Raw genomic sequence first — 12,009 nt, forward strand, 5'->3', positions numbered from 1 at the left:
TATTTTGTCTGTTGATGAGGATATGAGCCATGAACTTGACATAGTGAGGTCCAATAGTATTTGGACAGTGACAATTTTGTTGTTTTGGCTCTGTACTCCAGCAGTTTGACAATGTCTATGGGGTTAAAGTGCAGACTGTCAGATTTAATTTGTGGGTATTTTGATCCATATTAGGTGAACCATTTTTGTACCTAGTCCCCCCCCCCCCCCCCCCCCCCAATTTAGGAAATTAAAAGTATGGGGACAAATCAACTTGTGTATTAAAGTAGTCAAACGTTCAATATTTGGTCCCATATTCCTAGCATGCAATGACTACATCAAGCTTGTGACTACAAACTTGCTGGATGCATTTGCAGTTTGTTCTGGTGTGTTTCAGATTATTTTGTGCCCAATATAAATTAATGGTGAATAATGTATTGTGTCATATATGTAAATTAGAATGTTTCTGAACACTTCCACTTGAATCAGTCCCTCTAGGATTTAGTGGGTCTCTGAAATGCTACTGTCCAAATATTTTGAACCTCGCTGTACATTCCACTTTACTTTTAGATGGAATTTGATGGCAAGTATTTTTTTATTTTTTTTACATTCACATTGTGTTAAGATACACTTTCTCAAAGTACTATTTATACAAATGTGTAATATAATGCAAGTACTACTTTTAATGTTTCTGCCATATTTTTTTAAAAGTTATCCTTAGTGTATGTGTTTTTTAAATTACAAAAAGAAAAGCATCAGGCTAGAATTATGGTAGACTTTTCTGACTTGTGCTTGTATTTGAAATGTTTGTTGCCTTAAAGCACAGGTGTCAAACTCATTCCACGGAGGGCCGAGTGTTTGCAGGTTTTTGCTCCTTCCTTCTTTTTGATTAATGAATTAAGGAACTCCCCACACCTAGTTGTGTAGGGCTTAATTGAAAGGAACAACCAAAAACCTACAGACACTAGGTCCTCCAAGGTTGATTTGACACCCTTGCCTTAGTGTCTATCTGCAGTTGCCATAAATGTTGGGATTTAATAAATTAATGACTTGGGTTCTAACTTGAAATATACTTATTCCTGTTACCATATTATAACTTATTGAAGATAGAAGCACATGCCTATGAAGGTTCTAACGGTAGGCTATTTCACCATCGCATACTTTTAATGTGGGGCTATGACAATCAATTGCAGTCTAACATGTCCTTTCTCACCCCCACTAATGATGTGGGTGTGCTTGATGCATGTCGCGTCAGGGGGCGTGGCCGACAGTGCGCACCTTATCTCTGCTGTCACATCCAACCTGGATTGAAATGTCGTTTTAATGCAGTCGAGCGCACTGAATCCAGCTTCACAACGATATGAGCTGGCGAAGGGTACCATGAGTTTTATGGTGCTTTTAAGACAACTGGGAACTCTGAAAAATACGAGGTCAAATCATGTCAGTGATCCTCAGGTTGGGAAGTCAAGTTGGTTGAACGTTTAACAGTTTTTTTCCCCCAGTCGGAGCTCGTTTTTTCTGAGTTTCCAGTTGTTTTGAACGAGGCATTAATGCTCAGGAGACTGCAGGGTATTCGGTTTGTCAGGAACCAAAACTCCATAATGACCCGTGAATGCGTTGACCCGGGGGCCCCTGTCGCCCGTACCTAAATCCGCTACTGATTTGTATTAGTCTATAAATACATTTCTTTTCCAAAATTCGTCATTTCTCCCATGTCTTAATCGACTAGTGTTATTTAAAGTGTAAGGATAATAATTCAGCCATAGTTCTGAAATGTTTATTGCTTGCCAACATTTTACTCTCTCTGTTTAATAACACACATACAGTGGGGAGAACAAGTATTTGATACACTGGCGATTTTGCTGGTTTTCCTACTTACAAAGCATGTAGAGGTCTGTAATTTTTATCATAGGTACACTTCAACTGTGAGAGACGGAATCTAAAACAAAAATCCAGAGAATCACATTGTATGATTTTTAAGTAATTAATTTGCATTTTATTGCATGACAAGTATTTGATCACCTACCAACCAGTAAGAATTCCGGCTCTCACAGATCTGTTCGTTTTTCTTTAAGAAGCCCTCCTGTTCTCCACTCATTACCTGTATTAACTGCACCTCTTTGAACTCGTTACCTGTATAAAAGACACCTGTCCACACAATCAAACAGACTCCAACCTCTCCACAATGGCCAAGACCAGGGAGCTGTGTAAGGACATCAGGGATAAAATTGTAGACCTGCACAAGGCTGGGATGGGCTACAGGACAATAGGCAAGCAGCTTGGTGAGAAGGCAACAACTGTTGGCGCAATTATTAGAAAATGGAAGAAGTTCAAGATGACGGTCAATCACCCTCGGTCTGGGGCTCCATGCAAGATCTCACCTCGTGGGGCATCAATGATCATGAGGAAGGTGAGGGATCAGCCCAGAACTACACGGCAGGACCTGGTCAATGACCTGAAGAGAGCTGGGACCACAGTCTCAAAGAAAACCATTAGTAACACACTACGCCGTCATGGGTTAAAATCCTGCAGCGCACGCAAGGTCCCCCTGCTCAAGCTAGCGCATGTCCAGGCCCGTCTGAAGTTTGCCAATGACCATCTGGATGATCCAGAGGAGGAATGGGAGAAGGTCATGTGGTCTGATGAGACAAAAATAGAGCTTTTGTTTAAACTCCACTCGCTGTGTTTGGAGGAAGAAGAAGGATGAGTACAACCCCAAGAACACCATCCCAACCGTGAAGCATGGAGGTGGAAACATCATTCTTTGGGGATGCTTTTCTGCAAAGGGGACAGGACAACTGCACCGTATTGAGGGGAGGATGGATGGGGCCATGTATCGCGAGATCTTGGCCAACAACCTCCTTCCCTCAGTAAGAGCATTGAAGATGGGTCGTGGCTGGGTCTTCCAGCATGACAAAGACCTGAAACACACAGCCAGGGCAACCAAGGAGTGGCTCCGTAAGAAGCATCTCAAGGTCCTGGAGTGGCCTAGCCAGTCTCCAGACCTGAACCCAATAGAAAATCTTTGGAGGGAGCTGAAAGTCCCGAAACCTGAAGGATCTGGAGAAGGTCTGTATGGAGGAGTGGGCCAAAATCCCTGCTGCAGTGTGTGCAAACCTGGTCAAGAACTACAGGAAACGTATGATCTCTGTAATTGCAAACAAAGGTTTCTGTACCAAATATTAAGTTCTGCTATTCTGATGTATCAAATACTTATGTCATGCAATAAAATGCAAATTAATTACTTAAAAATCATACAATGTGATTTTCTGGATTATTGTTTTAGATTCCGTCTCTCACAGTTGAAGTGTACCTATGATAAAAATTACAGACCTCTACATGCTTTGTAAGTAGGAAAACCTGCAAAATCGGCAGTGTATCAAATACGTGTTCTCCCCACGGTACATTAATTATTAATTTCGGTTGCCTATCCTGATGAAGTTTGTTCAATAGAAAGTATGACTAGCCACAAAATTAGAAACGGGGGGGATTCTGGCAGGGGGGAGATTTGACAACACCGGCATGTCAATTTAGCCAGGCTCGAAGTCAAATGGATTAATTGGTAAGTAGCTCCCAAAGTGCTCTTCCAAGTGTTGGAGGTGAGCAGTCATCCCTCGTGTGGGACATTTACTGACGCTTTTTTGTAGGGTACAGTCCAGCCTATGGAATAAAAGTGGGGCTTTTATTGCTCAATCTAATACATGCTGATTTTAAAAAAAATCCACTCAAACTTGATAGACTTAAAGTTGCTACATCCATTTTTGGACTTATAAATATACACACATACCAGTCAAAAGTTGACACCTACTCATTCAAGGGTTTTTGTTTATTTTTACTATTTTCTACATTGTAGAATAATAGTGAAGACATCAAAACTATGAAATAACACATATGGAATCATGTAGTAACCCCAAAAAAGTGTTAAACAAATCAAAATATATTTTATATTTGAGATTCTTCAAAGTAGACACCCTTTGCCTTGACAGCTTTGCACTCTTGGCATTCTCTCAACCAGCTTCACCTGATTGGTTCAAACGCATTAAGAAGGAAAGAAATTCAACAAATTAACAAGGTACACACGTGAATTGAAATGCATTCCAAGTGACTACCTCATGAAGCTGGTTGAGAGAATGCCAAGAGTGTGCAAAGCAAAGGGGGGCTACTTTGAATAATCTGAAATCTAAAATATATTTAGATTTGTTTAACACTTATTTCATAGTTTTGATGTCGTCACCATTGTAGAAAATAGTACAAATAAAGAAAAACCCTTGAATGAGTAGGTGTCCAAACTTGAGACTGGTACTATATATCTCCATTGATTCTTGAATAATATAACTTGTAAAATGCCTCATGAGCTTAATTCAACTGTCACACTCAATGAGAACCCAAAATAGAAGCTTGTTTTTCTCCAATGTTTGTAAACATTGTAAATATAAACAAACACTGTATAGCCTCATAACATGGTTAAAACAATAATTTTGATATCATGGATGGTCAGTCCTTGCATCCATAGCCCTGTCTTAATCTGAGAGTGGTTACATTTCTCCAAGCCCATCCCTCAGCTTTTTACCAAAACAGAGGTGGGGCGAGGGTTTTGTTATTGTTTCATCTGTGGATTTGCCCTTTAAACAGCTGCATATTATCAGGATATCAATGTGTCACCAACAAAAAGGCATACATTAGGCCTATAGCAAATGCAGAATTAATTTTTCATATGTAAATATCACTTTTCAGTAGTGCTCCAAGCATGCCATTCCATAAAAGCAGCATTTAGTTTTCAACTCGAATCAATGTGTAACGGCTTTCTTCCTGGGATGAAGGAGAGGAGGACCAAACTGCAGCGCAGCTAGTGTTCAACATGTTTAATAACAAAAGACGATAACACTATACAAAATAACAAACGTGAAAACCGAGACAGTCCTATCTGGTGCAGAACACAAAGACAGGAAACAATCACCCACAAACAAACAGTGAAAACAGGCAACCTTAATATGGTTCCCAATCAGAGACAATGACAAACACCTGCCTCTGATTGAGAACCATATTAGGCCAAACAACAAACCCAACATAGAATCACAAAACATAGAATGCCCACCCAGCTCACGACCTGACCAACTAAACAAAGACTAAACAAAGGAAATAAGGTCAGGAACGTGACACAATGAGCCTTAGTTTTGGGGTTATGCTCAGGTAAAACAATTTGGGTAGTCTATACTTCCATATTGCCAAGTCCTATTCTTGAAGATCAAGGGGTATAACATTTATTGGAATGAATGGAATTCTGATACACTTTGGTTATTAATGTAAAGTTGTAATTTAATCGTATACTTATTATTATATGTAGTAGAAAGCGATGGGTTAGAAGAAGCCTACATAACCAACCCATAATGTAAAATGTAACATCCATATATGGCCAGCTATGTAATATGTAACATTGATTTATACTGAAACAGATGTCATTCAATTGGTAACATACATTTTTGTCTTCTAATGCCTCTTAAGGGGAAAGTAATCTAAAAGTAACCAGCTTGTTACTGAGTGTGGGTAATCCAAGTTACGTTGCTGATTACAATTTGACAGGTAACTAGTAACTAACGGATTACATTTAGAAAGTAACCTACCCAACCATGTTTACAATCGAAGTTACCTGCTGCAGTATATCTCAGAGTTCTGTGCTTAGCTCTTTTGCCGCCAGTTGGTCTCCATGTATCATACAATGCATCCATATGGCAGAGAGAAACACATTCATAACAAGAGTGCAGATGCCTGCCTGCCTACCCGCCATAGATGTAGCCCCATCTGTGCAAAAGCTCACCATTCGATCCCATGGAATCTGTTTTTCGTCAATATAGCCATATAGAACACTGAATATCCCCTGTGCCGTTTCATGCTCTGGAATCGTGAGACGGAAAAATATGTCCTTGTGAATAGCATACCCCAACATGTACAGTGCTGTGAAAAGTATTTGCCCATTTCAGATTTTCTCTATTTTTGATATTGAATGTTATCAGATCTTCAAGTATTGGCACCCGAGGTGTGTACGGGTGGGAAAGACCGGCTTTTGGACCCACTTGGTGCCTAAACCACTCATTATAAGGTGTGGCATCTCGCCACATAGACTTAATTGACTGCAGCTGCACATCTTGTACAGCTGGCTGCAATTAGGGTGGAAAATCATGGAGATGTAGTGGCATTCAGAGAGGGGCAGAGAGAGAGCCACGAGGAGAACACGCAGAACCTGTGTCACAAACATTGCACCAGTAAGCACCCAATGCCAAAGGTTTGAGTCTCTCTCTGCTCTGAAGAGTCTTGATGATCTTCCAGGTGCGTTTTGGCAAACTTGAGTCAACTTTTGTACGAGATGTGTCCCATAATGTCATGCTTGAAAACACAAATGTCGCCGAGTTAAAGCCGTTCTGCACGCAAGTGGGCCAAAATGCCTCCACAGCGATGTGAGAGACTGATCAACAACTACAACACGCATTTAGTTGTATTCATTGCAGCTAAAGGTGGCGCAACCAGTTATTGAGTGTAAGGGGGCAATTACTTTTTCACACAGCGGAATTGTGTGTTGCATAACTTTGTTTTTTAAATAAAATAGGTATACTTTTGTTATTTGTAAACTCGGGTTCGCTTTATCTAATATTAGGTTTTGGTTGTGTAACAACACTGTAGGTGGAGTGTGTCATGTGTAGTAGTACAAAACCAAGAGGCAGACAAGGCAGTTCAGCACTCAAAGGGGATGTATTAACTCAGAAATGGTTCACAGGTAGCTTGGGGAATCTTCATGTCCCAAAAGAATGTTCTCACAAAATAAGGCAAATACTCAAAACCAACAACTGGCCCTTTATGGCAGTAACTGAATGTAAACTTAAATCACTGGGGGAAGATAATATTTTACCCCAGAGCATGTTCTAAGGACATATTAGTTAAAAGTATAACTTTTTGGATGCCATGGGTCCCATTATGCCTGTCAAATACCAAACACTGCATTTCACAGTAAGAACCGTATGCCAATGTTCAAGCATGGTGGTGGTAGTGTGATGGTTTGGGGATGCTTTGCTGCCTCAGGATCTGGATGACTTGCTTGAGGAGAAGATTCGGGATCTTAAAAGTAACTCATGCGATATCAGAAATTGTGTACTAGAATTATTGACAACCTAAAATATTGTCATTTAATTATAAATACAGTTTATACAAGTTGTATACACATTTTCTGTATAAATAGCCTCTAAAATACAGTGCCTTCAGAAAGTATTCACACCCCGGAGTTTTTTCCACATTTTGTTGCATTACAAAGTAGGATCAAAATTGATTAAATTAACTTTTTTCTTTCATCGATCTACACAAAATAGTCATGTCAAAGTGGAAGAAAACTTCTAACATTTGTAAAACATTTATGAAAAATAAAACACTCATGTATCTTGATTAGATATTTATTCAAGCCAGAGACAATACATGATAGAATCACCTTTGGCAGTGATTACAGCTGTAAGTCTTTCTGGATAAGTCTCTAAGAGCTTTCTACACCTGGATTGTGCAATATTTGGCATTATTCTTTTCGAAATTCTTCCAAGCTCTGTCAAATTGGTTTTTGAACATTGCTAGACAACCATTTCTAGGTCTTGCCATAGATTTTCAAGCAGATTTATGTCAAAACTGTAACTCGGCCACTCAGGAACATTCACTGTCTTTTTGTTAAGCAACTCCACTGTAAATTTGGCCTTGTGTTGTAGGTTATTGCAGTAGCAGTGCGTGGGTAAAATCACAAAGGAAGCCAAGCCAGTAAAAAACAACCTGTGTTATGATAATTGCGTTGTTTGCTCCATAACCTGTTAGTTCATCTACCTTGCCACCGTGCTATATAGGCTTAAGGCCGAGACAATAAGAAGACACAGTGGCAGAATAAATTCAACCACAACTTTGTTTCATCACAAAACCGGAGAGCAACATCTGTCCACTGTCCATGGGGGGTACTGATTTCTGTGTGTGTGTGTTTTCTACTTGTTGACTCACCCTACTTGTAGAGAAACGCCAATGCCATCATGCCCGCTTTCATTTTGACGAAACGGTCTCTGACTCTTGTCATATCACGCTTTTATTTTTTGTTGTCCTAGGTTATCTGGCTAAAATGCTTGCTCGCTAGCCTAACTTCCTTTTATGGGCAACGATTAGCCTACTACATCAAGCTACATTGAACTTCCATCCTCTCAGGCCAGGCGCACAATATATGAATTTATGGTTGGAACACATCCCTCTGGTACCTGTGTGGACGGAACATTAATTGACAGGATTCCTTGCCTCGGCTGTAAAATCCCTTAGTCCCAAAAAACATTCATCCGCATTCACAACAATGCCTATTTTCTCTGATTTCGTTGTTAGCGCTGTGCAGTTTATGACCAATGCAATAAACGGTACAAAGTCCACCTTTTTAACATGCAACATGTCAGGATCCTATTGGTGACAACTATTATGGTTTCTTAAACATGACTTCCTTCTTCCATTCTTCTTACTGCCTCCAGATAGGAGACATTTCTTGCCACCTTGGTCTCCTTCACCCTAACAGGGCACTTCCTGAATTCGGGTGCATGCTCGCCACCACAATTGCAGCATTTCACTCCAACTGGCATACGATATTCTTCCTGTCTACATACACTTGACACTTTTTTTTTTGAAACCTTTATTTAACTAGGCAAGTCAGTTAAGAACAAATTCTTATTTTCAATGACAGCCTAGGAACAGTGGGTTAACTGCCTTGTTCAGGTGCAGAATGACAAATGTTTACCTTGTCAGCTTGGGGATTCAATCTTGCAACCTTTCGGTTACTAGTCCAACGCTCTAACCACTAGGCTACCTGCCGCCCCATGTCCAAACAGTTAACATTTATCACACTGCAAAGGTTTGGGCACGAAGGCGCTCACAGAATATCTCACATAACCCAAATATACATATGACGCTACAAGGAGAAAATAACTAAATAATGGATGGAGTCGGTTTCCTCACTCCATCCACCATACTGGTCAGTCGGCATGCAGTCGGCATGCTTCGCAGATTCACACACGACACATTCTACTATCTTTTTCAGGTGCACAGCACTCTCCTTCTGCTCCTCGGACACACAGAAATAAACCAATTTCTTGTTATTTTCACTGTCGCCACCTCATCCAACTCATCTATGATTTTCATCGAGACTTCAAACGGATCTCCCAGGTATCTCGATCAGTCTAAAATCCTCACTAGGCTTGGATTTACTAGACTCCACAACCACTTTACTTCTCTTGTTTCCTTTTTTTGTTTGCCACTGTAATCCATTCCTTCTCATCTCCATTCGACTCGCCATCAATTTGAAACAAAACATCCGCATTCGCCATCTTCCCAAACCCCCTCGTTGATAGCTCAGTGCTAGAGGGATCACTAAAGACCCTGGTTCGATCCTGGGCTGTAACACAACCAGCCGTGATCGGGAGTCCCATAGTGCGGCGTACAATTGGCCCAGCGTTGTCCGGGTTAGGGGAGGGTTTTGCCAGGGTAGGCCGTCATTGTAAAATAGGAATTTGTTATTTACTGACTTGTCTAGTTAAAATAAATGTAAAAAATCACCACTGCCACAAAGTCAAAATTTCCGCCTAGTCCACCAATCAGATGAGGGAGTGTGATGACACGTATGCCGGCTCAGAAGGCCCGCCTACCCGACCAATTAGATGAGGGAGTGTGATGACGCGAAATTCCGGTTCGCGGGAAACACCTCATTTTAGAAATGGCATATGGAGTCCAAGTTTGAGGGCCAAATAACTAAATACGTTCGGGAAAAATAATTGGCAACGTTACAAAAATTCACAAAAGGTTTCCATCCAATTGGTGACAGATTTTCATGTGAATATTCTAAAATCAGCATTAAAAAAACAATATGCGTATTTTCCAAGCATAGAGGTTTCCATCAAATTGACCTGTTGCAGATAAAAGACTGCGTGATGACGTAGTGCATATTTGATGGTATGATGGTTGTTAGGCGATATCAATATCTGCACATAAAAGCGTCCCACCGAATTGTTTTGCATAATTCATTTTACCTACACAAAAAGATCCAATCTTGTCTAGCGTCTGTTTTGTCACATTTGGAAAGTTTACCGGAAAATGTTCTGTTTCCATCAGGCCTGTCATGAAATGTTTAATCCGACATGTACTTTACTCACATAAAAAGGTTGGATGGAAACCTGGTTAGTGAGAAAGACCAAACGTTTTGGGCTAAAGTGTGAGTTGTCTTTTCTTTTTGAGATAACTAGTAGCTAACTGTTGCTACTCTCATCTCAAATGAGCTAGCTATCTAGCATAAGGGGGTTCCATTCCAACCACACATTAGTTATTCTATTTCATAGAGCAACGTTGTTAGTTTCTCTACAAGCCTTTCATTCTACACTCTTAGAAAAAAGGGTTCCTAAAGGGTTCTTCAGCTATCCCGAAGAGAAGGAGAACCCATTTTAGTTCCAGGTAGAACCCTTTTTGGTTCCAGTCAGAACTCTTTTGGGTTCCCTGTAGAACCCTCTGGGGAAAGGGTTCTACAGGGAACCAAAAACTGTTCTTCAAAGGGTTCTCCTATAGGGACAGCTGAAGAACCCTTTTAGGTTCTATATTTTTCTAAGAGTGTAATAGTAATATATTCTTGACATTGAACAGATGAACAGCCTTTGGCAGAAAAAAAATCAGTTGGGAGAGTAAAAGTCTCCCATTTTAATGGTGTTCAGTTTCAAGTTGTGGGCACAAAGACTTATGAATGAGTACCATTGTATGTGTAATGTGTATATCAAACTGTATTCCTATCATGCAATACTGTGTATAAAAGTACCATGTATGAATAATGTATATTTAACAAAATATCTATTCAAAACTAAAATGTAAAACAGTTACTTTTGTCCCCCGAAGAGGGGGCTGGATGGGTCAATAAAATAAAAAATAGAGTATGTAAGTGGGGTTTGGGTGATGAGTTTCCACTTACACTATAAAGATCTTTGGGTGTCTAGAAAAGTGCCGTGTGGGTCCAATCAATTATTATTATTAAATGCTTTTACCATCTTCCATAGCTTGAAGACCATGCCTTGCACAGAGATGGAAACTGGTACAAAATACCAAAAAGATGGACTGCAAGGCTATGTTAAGTTAAATAAATTACTATAGTAGGTGCCTAGGTGCCAAATAAAGTTAGAGGGTTTAAGTTGTCTTAAATCAGCCAATTTCAAAATTGAAATTTCTGTGAACATTTCTGTGAAACTTTGAACGTTTTACTTGGCATAAAAATGTACAGCAAAGTTGATACTGTGAGATTTAAAAAAGTTTAAGACCATGACTAGAGAGAGACTGTCAACGAATACAGCAAAGAGCTGCTGTTTTTATGAGTGAGTTCATGTTTAAGTTCTTACTCAGCACTGTCAACACTTTGTATTCAAATTGTATAAGCCATAAAATGCACGTTCTTCCTATTTCCACAGCTACAACAAGCACTGCAGCAGTAATGAATGAGTAGGAAAGTGTATCTATAGCAGTGGCAGTCAGTGCCATTTAACTTCTACTTCATCACAATCCCGGATCCGGGAGCACCCCCATCAGTAAAAAAGCTGACTAGCATAGCCTAACATAGCGTCACAAGTAAATACTAGCATCTAAATATCATTAAATCACAAGTCCAAGACACCAGATGAATGATACACATCTTGTGAATCCAGCCATCATTTCTGATTTTTAAAATGTTTTACAGGGAAGACACAATATGTATTTCTATTAGCTAACCACGATAGCAAAAGACACAAAAAATTTTCCCCACCATTTTTTTCCTGCATAGGTAGCTATCACAATTTCGACCAAATAAAGATATAAATAGTCACTAACCAAGAAACAACTTCATCAGATGACAGTCTGATAACATATTTATTGTATAGCATATGTTTTGTTAGAAAAATGTGCATATTTCAGGTATAAATCATAGTTTTACATTGCAGCCACCATCACAACTCTCACCAAAGCAACTAGAATAACTAC

This window comes from Salvelinus namaycush, chromosome 4 (genome assembly GCF_016432855.1).
Source record: "Salvelinus namaycush isolate Seneca chromosome 4, SaNama_1.0, whole genome shotgun sequence".
Lineage (NCBI taxonomy): Eukaryota > Metazoa > Chordata > Actinopteri > Salmoniformes > Salmonidae > Salvelinus > Salvelinus namaycush.